Here is a 2,166-nt window from a genome sequence, read left to right as displayed (position 1 = left end):
CATTTCCAGTCCCACAGAAAGCTATCCCTCCCTGGTCCTAATCAATCACAGTAATTTCAATCGTTTATGATCTTCAACCATTTCTCAAGTGTTGTGTTAATAAGTTCTGTATTTTGATGCTGTGTGTGTTATTTCTATGTAGAAAAAGCCTGTACTTATTTGTTTGGGATGTTCTGGACTTCAGCTTAGGATGAGCCTGACAAGAATGATAGATGGCAGTTGTCAGTCTGGAATAGAACACACATGTCTTTCTGTGAGACACCTGCTTCTGTTTATTTTTTTTTAACACAAGCTGTATCAAGAACAAAGTTTTCAGGGAATTGTCAGGGACTGCTGCTGTCAGGCTGCAGAGTTCCGGGGATTTGTGGTTCCAATATTCTCACGCTCATCATCAAGCTGTTGACACTGTAGATCTCATTATCTCACCCATTCCCATTAGAGCTTGGATTTTAGGGCAGAGAGCTGTTGAATATAAGCATTACACCTTCTTAGAGGTCTCTCAGGTACTGGGTCTGATATTGCAAGCATTCTGTAAAAAAATCGGAATTTTCTTGAGGCTTACCATAGACCCCCACATATGACTCACTGAGGAACTTGACAGACCTATTTGACATGTATAGATTTTTATCTTCCCCAAACCAAACAAAGCATCCTTTATTCTATTCAGAAAGAGTTTATGTAGCCTTCTTGTTAAAACTAAATTAAACGAGCTATAAAAATAAATTCTGGAAAGAAAGCCTGAACCAACAAAGAAATAAAATGAAACAAAAGGGAGAAACATAAACATAAGAATGTTAAAATGTCTGGAAATAATTGTCACTTGTACATTCATTCAATAATTATTTACCTGGGATGTTAAATTACTCTAATCTTTTGACTTAAGTGAAAATATTAAAAGCTTGGTTGTCAGGGTAGCTCAGCTTGTTAAGGTACCTGCCTCCAGCACTGGCAAACCGTGCTCAACCCTTGGAGTCCATATGGTGGGAAGAGATTAGGTTAAAAATTATCCTCTGACCTCCATATTCTTGTCAGTATATTATACTGCACACATGTAATACACACACACACACACACACACACACACACACACACACACACGCGCGCGCGCGCGCGCGCGCGCGCACACGCGCGCACACGGGAACGGGGGGAGAGAGAGAGAGAGAGAGAGAGAGAGAGAGAGAGAGAGAGAGCGCAAAATGCATAAACATTCATTTGAAGGAATTATAAAGCCTTACTCAGTTAAGAGCTGTCCAAGAGACAGGAATTGGAACTCTGGCTAAGTAGTGGAATGATGAAGGTAAATCCTGAAGTGATGCCAGGGGTGGGAGGAGAAACTAGAACAAGGACAAAGGAGATTTATAGGTAAAAGAGGTGATGGAGAGAAAAATGTTAAAGAAGCATAGATGATGTATTTCTGGTAGGAAATTGGTGCAAGGTGGCATTGGATGGTGAAATTTGCTTTGCCTATGTTGAATGCTGGCAATAAGAATTCAACCCAGTAGGCTGAAAAGAGTCAATGCTGGAGTAGCCATAGATTGGCATCTTCAAAAGGAGGGTTAAATAAAAATGGATATTCGAGTGTTAGTAATAAAAATTAAAATAGCTCTGTTCATTAAAGGTCAAGATGAGTAAAATGTATTTAGAATATGTAACCATGGTAACTACTGGATATAAGCTTCTGGCATACTGAATGTATGACCTGGACGGGCTACTTGCTAGGCTGATGCACGTCAAAGACAATATTTATGCTACATTAAATAATTAAAATATGGCAAATAATAGCTACACTTAGAAAGATGCCATGAAGTGCTTTGCTTTCTAATACTCTTATTATATAAAGAAAATCCAAGTGTGTGTTTCATGAGATGTTTGCATTATTTCAAAATGGGCAACAGTTTCTAAAAGGGCACCTAAAAACCCAAGCAAGTCTCATGATTGGCCAGAAGTGACCCCAAAAATTATATCTGAAAGATGAGGCGAGATGCCTGAATCAGCTTTCTGACCTATTGCAAATTGCAGAAGACAGCCTATTTCAAGATAACATTTTCGTACTTTGTGTGCTTACCTGATAATTGGAGCTATGACAATTACTTCTTCCTCTCTGGGAGATGCAGCACATTAAGAATGAACTGGGGTAATGGGGTGAATATAAGGAAGCTTTACATT

The 2,166-nt window shown here is 39.0% G+C and overlaps 1 long non-coding RNA gene across 1 annotated transcript; it reads right to left on the bottom strand.

Annotated features, from left to right (window-relative positions):
- Positions 1-252: 252 nt before the first annotated feature.
- LOC116906613 lies at positions 253-1,268 on the bottom strand. The gene is made up of 2 exons (XR_004388756.1): positions 1,236-1,268; positions 253-529 (listed from the first exon to the last, which is right to left on the bottom strand). It is a non-coding gene; the product is annotated as an uncharacterized LOC116906613 (long non-coding RNA).
- Positions 1,269-2,166: the final 898 nt, after the last annotated feature.

Source organism: Rattus rattus, chromosome 8 (genome assembly GCF_011064425.1).
Source record: "Rattus rattus isolate New Zealand chromosome 8, Rrattus_CSIRO_v1, whole genome shotgun sequence".
Classification (NCBI taxonomy): Eukaryota; Metazoa; Chordata; class Mammalia; order Rodentia; family Muridae; genus Rattus; species Rattus rattus.
The sequence above is the reverse complement of the archived record's forward strand: the minus strand, read 5'-3'. Positions and strand labels throughout refer to the sequence as shown.